Genomic DNA, 13,403 nt, shown 5'->3' with positions numbered 1-13,403 from the left:
TTGTTTGAATAGAAAATTCAACACAAATTTTGAAAATTCAGGACATTAGCGTACTGATTGAAGAAATGAATAAAATCAGTATATGAGTTGAAAAATCAGTACTATACTGATCAAATCAGTACGTCTGGCAAGCGTAACCCGCAGCAGAATATTAAATTAATCAGATTCTCTGAAACGCATATTTATCGAGAGTGTAAAATAGGAAGCATTCGTAAACGTCAATATAAAAAGCATCAATCCCTTTCATTTCTAAACCGCACAAGAAAAAAGTTCTAACTTGGGCAACCTAGTAGATAATTAGCATCTTACCGTGATTGCGCACATTTGACATTACAATATGCTCAGGTTTAGAAATAAAAGAGACTGATGCTTTGTATTTTGACGTTTTCGAATGTACCCATACTTTACCGATCCCTCAGTTCGTCCGCCAGTATTTTTCTTAAGTTTGCAAGCATTTTAAAATTATACAAAATTAAAATTAAAGAAATTGTTGTTGTTGGAAAGTGAAAATGAGATGTGTGAGACTCAGTTTTACATTTTAAAATTGCTCAATGTAAAATTTTAAAAATCTTTCCGTGCAAATACATATGCCTTAGGGCTTATGATTTCACCCGGGCTACCCGGGTACCCGGCCAGTGGAAAAAATTTAGTGGATGTACGATTATATACCCCAAACGAAGGTACATAGGGAAAATCTATAAGAATCTTCGATGCCATATGGGGAAATACGTAGAAGTACTAAACTGTAGGGAGCTAAAACAAATAATAATAAAAATTTCGTTTTTATAAAATATGACTAGGTAAGAATGTTACTCATACATCATGTATGTACTATTAATGAGATCATAGGCATATTTGTGTGGAGACTCTTTGTATTATAACGCATTTTCATTTCATCCATCTTGATCGCAGGTTTTCGTGAAAATTGCATATTAAAGCGAAAAAAGGCAACTTGCAATAAAAACATTAAGAATGTACTGGTTGCTTGGTGCAAAATCTGAGCTGAGTTTAGAAAATAACATTTTTCTGCACAAAGTTGTACCGAAGCCGGTTTGGACATACGCTATGCAACTATGGGGTACTGCGAGTACTCAAACATAGAAATCAGCGGTATCAAAATAAGGCCCTAAGAAGTATTGTTAATGATCCCTGGTATGTCACCAACTATGTCATTCACCAAAACCTCAAATTCTATTTGTCAGGGAAGAAATCATCAAATTGACTCAGTGATAACACGATCTTTTTTTGTTGTTACTATCATAACAAGTTTGAATAATTATGTAAATAAAATAATTGCATTATCATTACAAGTTTTTATTTTGATGCAAGAAGACTAGCAAGTTGACCGAATCGGGGGCCAAACACGATCTTTTCGCCGTTACAATTTTCCTACCATAGAGAAGAGTCTCTCTGAGCGTGCTGAGGAGGCGGGAATGGCTAGATATCTCTTCGCCAAAGACGCAACTGAAGGGAGGAAGTGTTCTCTAGAGCGCCACCACCCAAGTGGGTCCAATCTATTTGCTATCTCAGGTTCCGCTACATAGCGCTCCTTTACGGTAAGCTCTGTCGTCGACATTTCAGAGATAATTTTTTTGACCTGACCCCGGACTTTAGCTGGCACACTACTATTTTCCACCTGGAGATCTTTATATCACGGGTCAAGAAAACAAGCTATCTGCTCTGGCAATACTTCAAAATCTTCAGAAGTGCAAGAGTCGTCTTCGATTGTAAACCGCTTTTTGAGGGAATAAACGATACTGGATTTGTAATTGGTTACAAGGTTACTGTCCTCGGGCTTTGGTCCATAATGGTTACTAATTAAAGTTTGGACTACTGGGCGTTTTGCGAAAAAAAGTTTCTTTGGTTTCGCTACATACAAATTTTGTTGCTCCGTGTAGTGGTTTTAAAAGTGTTATTAAACCTTCCATTATACCCCATCCATGCTCGGATATCTCCAAATTGGGAGCCGTTGACGAGTTTGTGTATGCTCTGTCACCTAACACACACACACACACACACAGAGTTTTGTTCTTATATAATTCCCAATGTGAATGTTCTCGTCAATTTTGTTCTCAGTTTGGTTTTGGGTTTGACGCATTCTTGGGAACAAAACTACGAGAACGACATAGTTTCGATCATACATTTTGTTCTCGGTCCCTGTTTTAAAATATTGATATTTAATATTCTTTAAAATATGCATACATACATACATATGTACACATGCATTGCTGTATATGCATTTACAAAAATTAGAAGTTTGAATTAATGTACAGAAACAAGTCTACTTTCCCTGTCTGCGTCTACTCAGGCTAGGGGTTAGCTGCAAATAGTCGCGTACATTCTAGACATAAAAAAATATATTAAAAAAAATTTTCTCACTGAAAAAATATTTATCCTCACCAAAAAGATCATACAAGAAGCTTTATATCATATTACCCGGGTGTTTTTCATTTAATCGGCACCGACATATGTATATTACCAGGGTAACCGGGCAAATCGGGTAATACCCGGCTACCCGGGTAGCATCAGCCCTAATATGTACCTACATCGAATGATTCTTAAATTTAAAATGTTTGTGCAAAGTTTCAGATGTAACACCTTAATTTGAAAGTAAATTGTCTCTGTACGATTATATCTAGATATATAGATTTATAATACAAATAGAACCAACCTCAGAAAAAAAAACATCGAAATAAACCATGTACATGGGTATGTGTATGGAGGCAAAAGCAACATTTTTGTCTTGCAGATCTCCGCAGAGATCACATTCGCACGAATATAGCAATGATTTGCTCGATATGAAACAACAAGTAATTTTTAGAAAAAAAACCGACTTCAACTCTCATATAAAAATATATATATATATATATATCTCATGATCCACTGATCGGATCTTAACCAGATTAGTATGGGACCACCTCTGAGATACTCCTTTGCAAAAAGAATTATCGAAATCGGTTGACGTGGTCCAAAGTTATGCGGTAACATACATAAAAAAAAATATTCCGACTAACTGATAACTGGAAGTCGGTTAAAAACAGGGACGAAAACGAGTAAATGGAACATAGCAATGCTCAAATCAAAATAAAGCGTACAGCGTTGTTTTTGACAGTGTGTATGTGAACATTGTGTATGTGCATATGTATGTATGTACTGAGCCAAAGGGAGCATTTTCTTTGCAGATCTTCCGCTGTATCACTGCCTATCGAATAAATGGAACAATTTTTCATTCTGTTATGTCCCGCTGAGAAGCTGCCTATCGAAATGAACGTAGTAATCCTTTGGTCATGACGTCAATGAAAAAAATTTAAAATCTTTCGATGCAAATATTTCGAAAACAGTTCAATGAATCTTAAATTTGAAAAGTTTGTGCAAAGTTTCAGCTCAAGCACTTTAATTTGATGTATAATTTGTCTCTTTACGACTTGTAGATTGCTGGGAATAAGCGCCTTGTTTATATAAATGTTTCAGAATAATATATAGATTTTCTGTTTAAAATATTTTTGTTTCAAATATTTTTTTTATAAAAAAATATGTATTTTTTCTTTTTACGTGTTTTTTCTCTCATGTTTATATACGAAGTATGCAAGTATGCATATCGTAAGAGAGGGCGTTTAATCACCTTTACAACTATACCAATTTTAAATCAGTTCAAAATTGTTTGAAATATAAGGTTTTTAATTTTTCGAAGATCTGATCTTTGCCCCTTATAGCACCTGTAACAGTGGTTGCCAAAAAAAGTTATATGCCGCTTAACTGAGAGCAACAGGACTATATCTGTATTTTAACTTTTTTAGTTATTTTCATACAATAATTAAAACTAGTTTTTTGCCAAATGTCCTATTTCGAACTTCGAAAGCCCATATCTTGATTTCGGAGGCGAACTTCGAAAAACAGAGAAATTACTTTTTACTTCTTATTCAAACTCCTTAAAATTTTTTTTTGCTCCAATACCCAGAAAAAAAGTTGTTTTTGCCACATGGTGTAATTCAGTGGTCGGCATTCTATTACATTTAAACGATTCAATAAGTGAGACTGTGTGCGTTAAATGCACTGCTCAGCTGCCGCTCTTCGTATACGGTTGAAAAATACATGTGGTTAGAGAGCGCTCAGTGAGCTATAGCCTGCCGGGATGCCGTTTGGATCTAAATAGATCCAATTGGATGCATTTTTAGGCGAATTTTTGCGAGATACTTATTTCTTCCGATCAGTATAAATGTGGATACTTTTTTAAATAGGCCAAAATTTTATAGTTTCTATAAATTTTTTTTTTCGTTAAAAAATCGATTTTAATTAAAGATTGTAGAAAAGAATTACGTTTTCTAAATGTATTAAAAATCACTACTTAAGCGTGAAATTAAAGCATTTTATTTGTTGTGAACGAAGCAATGAACATATGAAGAGATCTCTGCAAAATAGGTATAAGTGCAATTGTTTAAATTAATCTTAATATATATATAAAGTAAATAGATACTCTTTCTGTAGTAATCTCTTTCATATCACATATTTTAGCTTGTTAATTTAAAAAGAAAGATCTCAATGTAGGTTAAAATACACTGTTTAAAAACTAAATTTGATTTATTTAAGGAAATTTTTATGAATTTCACTGAAAAATCTTTAAATACACTCTAAAATTTTTTGTTTATTTGCGCATATTAAGAGAGGTAACCAGTTTCCTCCTAATTTGCATACCGTGTAATAAAATTAAACATTGCCTGTTTACTTTTACATACCAAATTTGTCGCGAAGAGCAAAATTATACATAAAATGTTTAAACTAGAGTAAATGTGAGCCCCCAATGGTTTTTGCATTTTTAAACATTTCATGTGTATATTTATGTGTATATTTTAAATATCTCAAGTTCAAAATCAAATCCTGAACATCTTATACGTATATGTATACAGATTCTTGTTGGAAAATAGATACTTTTCAGTAGTAGTTTTATATGCACTTTTTAGAGTGTACATGTACAAATGTAACATATTAATTACTATTTATTACACTTACTTTACAAAATACTTATGCACAAAAAATGTAATTTATAAATTTAAATTACAAATGGTCGATTTTATGAAAAATAAAAATACATATACATACATGTATTTCAATTCCTTAGGATGGGTTAAATTATGTCTTTTTCTTTAAAATGTTTGGTTTTCTTACAAATTATGAGATGGATACGTAAAAAAAGAAAATTGGATACATTTGGATACATTTTTGGCTAGGTCGGTGATACATTTTCTTGAGACGGCGCGGCAACACTGCTGCCGACCACTGCTGTAATTGCTCAGTAATACGACTTAGTTAGGGCGATCTGTAGCAGCCACAAAGTTGAGCTATATATCAAATTAAAATGCAAGCTGCAGTTACAGTTGACCGATTTGTCACAAAAGCAAAAAGTGGTAGAAAAGTCGAATATAATCTTATGAAAAATATTAACCAAGTTTCCGTGGAATTGAGATTCGGAAAAGGTATTAGGTATTCTTCATAGTTTTGAAATACATATATTTCACTACAGCGTGGCGACGAATAACTGTTACTCAGGTTTTTTTGAGAAATAAAAGGGTCCGAAAAAAGTATTTTATTGATAATTTTCCACAGATTTTACTTTAGTTGCATTAATTAGTTTTTAAATTTTAATCCTTATTTACATTTGCCAGCAGTGTAAACTTTGAGAGAAAAGTTCATTTGGCACGCAAGTCTTTTTCAGGTGTATTTTTTCTTAGGCTTTGTATAAAAAAAGTACAAAAAAGAAAAAAACTGTATAAGGTTGGTCGAATGAATGACCGTCCTAGTCACCAGTTCCGAGTCTATTCGATTTTTGAGTATGAGGCCTTAGGTTGGACAGAAGGGGGACTATAAGGGACTCAAAATGGAGAAAATTAGCCTATGGTTACAGATACAGAAGATATGGAATAAATTAACTGACGAAGACCTGCGTGCCAAATGAATTTCCTCTCAAAGTTTACACTGCTGGCAAATGTAAATAAGGATTAAAATTTAAAAACTAATTAATGCAACTAAAATAAAATCTGTGGAAAAATAACAATAAAATACTTTTTTCGCAAAATCTATAAAGGACTCTTTTATTTCTCAAAAATATCTGGGTAACAGTTATTCGTCGCCACGCTGTAAAGCAAAAAATAAAAATAGTTGAGAGCTCTTTCTTTTTTAAACACCTAGGATATCACTGACCATTATAAAGGACCCTGAATGGCGGCAAAGCTCAAAGCTTTGCAAATTTGTTGTTGTGATTTTTGAAATGAACGATCCAAAATTAGCCTGTAATCATATTTTAAAATGTTTAGAATCAGTGGTTAAATTTGTGTACTAAAAGGGTTAAGCAAGTTTAGTTTGAAAGTGTGATACTAAATGCCTTTCACCATAAACGGCGCCAATTTTCAGTGTTTATTGCGTTTCAGATTACGACCAATAAAGCCCTTGGACAGATATTTTGAAAGGTTGGACTATTCCTTAAAGATGACTGTTATCTCACGGCCCCCTGTAGGAAGCTTTGAGTTGAGTAAGATCCTTTAAGAACTTAAAAATTATCCTAGATTATCAGGTTTCTGGGCAATACAAGATTAATTGTTGTCTTTCACGAAGTTCTTAAATAGATCTTGAGCTAAATACATAAGTATGCGTAAGTATAGTTTTAATAAATTACCATTTTAATTTCTTATAAAGTTTACGTTTAGGATTATGCATCCTAAGCATACATCGAAAATTTGTTTTAGAGAATCAATAAGGGTATTCACGATTCGGTGCATACTGTCCAGCACGGTGCATATATAGCATCATTGTTGATGTTTCATGTATTCAACCAACAACAACATTAGCTATTCATGCTAGTTATGCTATCTATGCACCATGCTAGACAGTACGCACCGGATCGTGAATACCCCTAATGTGAAATAAATGCAGAAACGATTAACCGGTTTGCTGAGCAACCGAGACGTCTGCTTTTTAAATAATTTTTGTAAAACAAATCGTCAGGGACATAACGTTCCCAGAAGCATGAGTGTATAAAAATTAAAATTTTGGGATATCACGTTTGGAAGTTTTTTACGAGACAACCCAAATTGACCCCGTGTTGCCATATGGCAAACCACTTACTTCAAAATGCTTATATGTACGTTAACAAATGTCTAAAAGTAGTATCTTTCGAACCGCACCCCCGTTGGAGGGAAATATGCTTAAAAAGGTGCCATTATTTAGTTTAAGATAATAATGGTAAAAAATATTCTAAGATGTCAACAATTTTCATTGAGCCTGAGGCCGTTTCTAATGGTTCATATCCCAGTGACCGCGGTGAATAAGTCTGATGAGATGTGGTGATAGTAGCTATAACTGCTGGGTAAATTATTGTTGTTTTTCCACAATAGTTTTTCATTAGAAACGGCCTGAAGCTCAATGAAAAGTGTTGAATATAATTCTTAAAAAGCCATAAATAACAAAAGCAAATTCTAATATATGCGTAAATGTTTTCATTAAAATAGTCTCATGGTGACAACATTGTTTCACCTTGCAATTACGGGAACGAAGGGTATTGTGAATTCAGCGGCTAATGAGTACCACTTATTTAAAGAAAAAAGCGAGAGTCATTTTAAATAGCGATTCAAGCACAAATGAACTCTGTGAAGGGAAATGTATTTTTTTTAGCTTTTGAATGCTTATTATATTTTTTTTTGAAACGTACAAAATTAAAAAATTATACTAGCGAGTATTGTGACTAATTTGTATACGTTCCCACGACAGTCGGGTCTACGTAACCGGAACGACCCAGATTTATATCTGGCCAAGGACTGTCACTCCAGCAACACTCCCCAAAAAGTTTTTGGGGAATTTGTATGCTGCTACAACAACAACAACAACTAATTTGTATAGTGTCAGCTATTGGTGCTAATAATTTAATAATATTTTATTATTTTGTAATTTTCTGGAATCATCGGAAAGATATATTTTTGTACAAGAATTCAATGTACGATTCTTCCTTATTTTTTCTAAAATAAAATAAAAACAATAAAATAAAAATAACAAATGGCTAAGTGACAATCAAGTCAATGTGCAGGAAAAATATTTTCAGAGATAGTAGTCGAAAGTTCTAGCTTTAATTTTAGCCGGGGAGGTTCTATTACCTTTTGTTTCTAAAATATTGTAAAAAACGCGATTTTTTAACACTTTGATCTCGTTTTATTTTTCAAAATCTAGAGCTGATGGAAACTTTATGCTGACTTTACATAAAACCCCTCCTAAGGAGAAATTCTGCGGCCGGCTCTGCCAATGCAATGTCAAAGTTTACATTCTACTCTGCAACGCAAAATACCATCATGTATGAGACGGTGTAAAACAAAAATCGTTTGTATGTATTTTTGCAGTTTTGCAGGTGGTTAACTCATTCTGCTGCCTTGTCTACCCATCGTATGGCTATCCACATCACAACAAAACCTGGAATCAGCATCAGAGCTAGTGTTGCCACGGACAATTTTCTTTTCCTACCAAAAACAATCAAAACCTGCCAAACATTTTTTCGTTTAATATGTTTTTTAATTTCACGTTGGTTAAAAATGTAGATGGAGCTAAGTACTTTGGAGATTGCCATGTTCCAAAATTTGGATGGAGAAGGCAATCGTTCCCCAAAGTTATATAAGTCTGCTGTTCGTGATACGTGGGCAGTCACATAGAATATGCTCTGGGGTTTTCTCCACCTGCCTACAAAAGTCTCGGGACCATGCAAGCGCATTTGGGCTCCATGCTGAGCGAAACAGTCAGCCCTTTCGTTGCCTATAAACCCTTCATGTCGGAACTAACCCCAACGCTACGCTGCAGTGGGCTCCCAGTTGGTACAAATTCTGGCCCTATTTATCATTCTACGAAGACATTGGCGAACACAGACTTCGATGGCGAAGACTTCCGCATGGAATATGTTTGGGAATGTGCCTATTGCCAACCATTCCTGGAAAATTGATCCAAGTCTGCCTGCCACAGAATTCCCGTGGTCCATCTTCGATCCGTCGGTATATCATACTTGGGACCCTTCGTCAATCGTAGTTATCATCACTTCACAGCAGTCCCTTTCAGGAATTATCTCTTTTTCAATCAGATTAGACTAAGGAGAAATTCGCTAGACAAGTGCGCATAGCTCCTGTGATGGCCACTCGGACCAGTCAGTGCAGCTTGCTCATGGTGGCACCCGCGTTAACTTGCTTAGCATTTGGCCACCACGCCAGTGTCGCATATATAAGAACGGGTATAAGAACACCATATTGAAAGACTAATATGTGAGTTTGCGTGATATTCCCCAGGTCTTACCATGAAGTTTTCGACAGGCATAAAACGCCCTTGTAGCCTTGTTGGTAACATTCGAGAGTTGTGAGTTCCAATTGAGAATTTTGTTACCCCTAGATACTTCATCTCTTCTGCTCTTCTGAGAACTAAATCTCTGTCCCTGCCAAGGTGCGTCTAGTCAAATAGACTTTCCCTCTTTTGGTAAATGGGGCAATGCACAGTGGTTCAGCCGGAAGTCAAAACTCAAAAATATGCACATTGTCTAACCTGTGATTGATTGACAGCAATTATTAATGGTACTTCATTACAGTGTAATTTCCTTGAAATAAAAAATTTTTAGATTACTTCCTCACTCTCGAAAGTTGACAAACCAAATTTTCATTGTGATTCTGGTTTTGAGTGACTCAATACTTCTAACTTTTTTATATTTATTTTACGAATGGAAATTCAAGACAAAGATCAATGCTCCTATTAAGAACTAGGCATGCATAACACTGTGCTGCGCTGCGCAATTGCGCTAACACCGTAGCCGGAGTTGCCGCGCCAACACCAATATATGAAAAGCGCTAGCCCCATTAGCACCAAGACACACACAAAATTCGCTTAATTCTTTGAAAAATTACATGTACCTTTTTTTTTTGCTTTTGAGTGGTGAGAACGCCAGCGACTTATGCATCTTGGAAAATTTGAAGCTTTTACTTGTGGCATTTACTACATTCTTAGCAATTAATTTCGGTTGGCGATACAAGCGTTGCTCAGCGCCGACAATAAAAAAAACAAGTAATTTTTAGCAAAAAAAAAACCGACCTCAACTCCCATATAAAAAAAAAATATATATATATATATATCTCATGATCCACTGATCGGATCTCAACCAGATTAGTATGGGACTACCTCTGAGAGACTACCTTTCCGATGCAAAAAGAATTATCGAAATCGGTTGACGTGGTCCAAAGTTATGCGGTAACATACATCAAAAAAATAAATAAAAATATTCCGGCGAACTGATAACCTCCTCCTTTTTTGGAAGTCGGTTAAAAATAGTAGAAATGACACCACTGTATGGTGTATTGCACTGTATGACGATGGGTACGGTGGTGACACTCAGATGGCACCGTGTTCAAATCAGTACACTGCGCTATTGCGCTGAGTTAGTGCGCTGGCACCACAGGTGGCGCTTAATTTTTTTTTAATGAAAGCCCATTTCCTGTAGATTAAAATAATATACATATATTTTAGCTGCACGTTTTTGCACGGTTATTTGATACACGCCCGCTACTAGCCGAACCTTTACATAAATATATTTTTTGAAGTGAAACTTCTTAGGCGGTGGTATCGCAAAAATGGAGAGTGAAAGTTTTAAAATTGAAATGTTACATGAGTAAGAAGAAAGATATAGTATAAATAAGGGGAAAAAAGAAAGCGACGTATGACGGCTATACAAAGCGGTAGCGTAAACATCTTCAACGAGCATGCACACGAGTACCTACATACATATGTATCAGGGTTGTCGCGAATATTCACATTCGCAACCGCGGAGCTTCCGCATTAATTTTAACATTCGCATTCGCAAAAATCAATGCGGATCTTAATTACCATAGAACAAACATTAGGTCAGGTATGTATTTACATGAATTTCTTTAGTATTAAGTTATAAAAAAATATAAATAGATATATATGATACCAAATTTGTTTAATTTGGATAAGCGGTTTCTTTATTATCCGGATAGGACGTTTATTTCGGAATAAAAAATATTAAGCCAAATTTAGCTCGGAAAAAATTAACTGTTATTTTCGATCCCTGGAATATTGTGCAAGTGCACATACGAACATCAAACCCACGGTGGAGAGAATACAGAAGGTGGCGCCGATGGCAATACCGCTAATCGGCTCTCAGTGAATTTGACAGAATCAGCTGTTATGCTGACGTCACAGTCGAGATGACAGCAGTAGTGATGTGCTGAGTCAATACTTTTAAGTATCCAATACTCTCGATACTCGGTACCGAAACATCCAGGTTTCGAATAAAAGCGCACATAGGCCAAAAATATGGAAAAAACGGTTCAAGAGAGACTCGCCTATCAAAACCCGAATGTAGCAGCCAATAGAGCTTTTAATACTGATTCAAATAAAAGATGTATATATGTCGGTTCGAGAAACTCTTACTTGTTTGAAGCATTTTTGTTCCTGCTGAATCAGGCATTATCATTTTTGTAGGCAGATTCTGTAAACAGTTAGCGGCAGATTCCAGCTAGCGATAATTTTCGAATCGGTATCGGTTTTGTTGACGTATGATGTAAAACTGATTTCTGGTGCCAATAGGCAATATTTTGCAAATGTGGCTTTAAAAAAAATTATATTAAAATATGTTATTGATTTATTATTTTATTTATGAAAAAATCAATGTTTTTTACCAATTACGACGTGATCAACATTTGCGCCGCTTTAAAGCACATAGCTGTTTTTATACACGATTTAAATTTGCTTTTGGCGGTATAGAATGTTATGCAATTTGTACATAATACTGCCGTTAGGCCTAGATGCAATGTATAGAAGTTGAGGACCCGATTAGTTAACTGCCCGTTGCTCCTGTTATGTAATGAAAAATGGTCAGAAACGTTTTTATTGAATTTTTGTAATACAAATTTATGCAAAGTGGTGAATGGACACATATTTTGTACAAACCATGAAATTTCCAGAGATGCGAACTGTTTTTTCGGTCAGCGCATTACCTTGACCCAATGCACTTTTTCAAAGTTTCGATGGGTGATATCCAATGAAAGCTAGTATATACAAGAAATGATTTCAATATAAATATAATTGAACTCTTATTAAATGCTTTCACATTTGTATACATTAAGCAAGTTTGCATAACATAGTAAATTGCATAAAAAAGTAAAACTAAGTATTTATGGAGGTAGATTATCATTAAACGAATGGAAATCTTTGTGTTTATATTGCTTTAACGTTTGAAGGTTGTTGTGTTTAGATTTATAAATTTTTTGGACCTTCGTACAATAGCTCCGTTTTGTGTTGCTGTAATAACAGAGCTCGTTTTTGATGTCCAGCAGTCGGATGACGCAACTTGAATTTGACTTCACCATTTACATAAAGCAATCCTCTGTTACTGCTTACTGGTGCTTCCCCAGGTTTTTTACCTTTTCTTATAATTGTAAAGTAAAAAAAAATGTACACTCTAAATAATTAATAATATAAGGATGAGATGGATTCGCCTGTCGCATACGACTTAAGTAGTCCATTGGTGAATATATCGGTTGATTGAATACATTTTCTAATGTAGAGTTGACGCTGTCTACGTCCACACTTTTTACCATTGTTAATTGTCGGATTCCAATTTCAAGCGATCAAGTTAAATAGTAGAATCTATGTAGCACACTCATCAGATTCGCCTGCGATCAAAAACAGTTATAAGCATGTAAGGGTATACCCGTTTTTGTTCAGAGTATTTCTAGTACTGCGGGCACATAGCTGTATTTGGTCAGTTCTAAACCAATAGATATGCATATAAGATAACGGCAAATGCAGTAATGTGGGCAATAGATAGTGCTAATAAAATATCCAATAAAAAAATGGACAAAAATCAAATAACCGTTTTTTGTTGGCGCAGCGACGATATAGTTCTGCTATGTAACGGAGTTTTATTTATTTTCAGTTCCTACAGTATAAAACCTTATCTTGTATGGCTTATAAGCGCCGTTTAAACAACGATCCCGCATTATGCTAGATTCTAAGTATTTCCTAAAAATACTTGACATCCGCATTCGCATCCGCATCCGCGGATGTTAGCTGTTAGACATCCGCATCCGCATTCGCATCCGCGGATGTCTAAAATTCCGCATTCGTAACATCATTATTTCGTACCACATGTTCGCTTCGTCTTCGTAAACGAAATTCACAGTTCGTATATATAGTGAAGCAAGTGATGATAAAGTTCTGAACACATTGGCAACGACGAGCTACGCGCCACAGCTTCCAATTTGTTTTCTTCATTATCTAAACGCTTTGTCGATGACGACATGATTTTTTTGAACGGGGCAACGACATCATGAATTTGTATGAGTTTGACATAAAAGAAGAAGAAGAACCTTATCTGT

The sequence above is a fragment of the Rhagoletis pomonella genome, unplaced genomic scaffold (assembly GCF_013731165.1).
Source record: "Rhagoletis pomonella isolate Grant_MI unplaced genomic scaffold, Rhpom_1.0 Rhpom_scaffold_00003, whole genome shotgun sequence".
Taxonomy (NCBI): Eukaryota; Metazoa; Arthropoda; class Insecta; order Diptera; family Tephritidae; genus Rhagoletis; species Rhagoletis pomonella.
This window is presented reverse-complemented; position numbering follows the sequence as displayed.